This window comes from Fukomys damarensis, unplaced genomic scaffold, assembly GCF_012274545.1.
Source record: "Fukomys damarensis isolate Sample0158 unplaced genomic scaffold, DMR_v1.0_HiC HiC_scaffold_36, whole genome shotgun sequence".
Lineage (NCBI taxonomy): Eukaryota > Metazoa > Chordata > Mammalia > Rodentia > Bathyergidae > Fukomys > Fukomys damarensis.
This window is the reverse complement of record NW_022900948.1, coordinates 40,901,246-40,901,694: the sequence shown is the minus strand read 5'-3', so window position 1 is coordinate 40,901,694 and position 449 is coordinate 40,901,246. Positions and strand designations below refer to the sequence as shown.

The 449-nt window shown below is 40.5% G+C and overlaps 1 protein-coding gene across 6 annotated transcripts in view; it reads left to right on the top strand.

The window, feature by feature from the left end:
• Mapkap1 (MAPK associated protein 1) overlaps positions 1-449 on the top strand; it is a 221,560-nt gene that overhangs the window by 8,294 nt on the left and 212,817 nt on the right. The window lies entirely within an intron of this gene.

The window sequence follows — 449 nt, the reverse complement described above, 5'->3', positions numbered from 1 at the left end:
TTTTTTTTTTTTTTTTTTTGGTACTGGGATTGAATTTAGGACCTTGTGCTTGGGAGCTAAATCCCTGGCCCATCCCTGTCCCCATTTTACAAATGTTAAAACTGAAGCTTTGGGCCGGGGATTTGGCTCAGTGGTTCCACCAGCTGCTTCGGAAGCACGAGGGCCCAAGTTCAACCCCTGGTACCAAAAAAATTAAATAAATAAATGCAATGGGCCAAGGATTTAGCTCAGCAGTTCGGTGGCCTGTCTTGCAAGTGCAAGGACCCAAGTTCAATCCCCAATACCAAAAAAATAAAACAAAACAAAACTGAAGCTTTAATAAAATAAAGTAATTCAAGATACAGAGATGGGGCCAGGGGTTTAGCTCAGTGGCACCACCTGTCTTGCAAGCACAAGATCGTGAGTTTGATACCTGGTACCAAAAAAAAAAAAAAAAAAAAAAAAAAAAA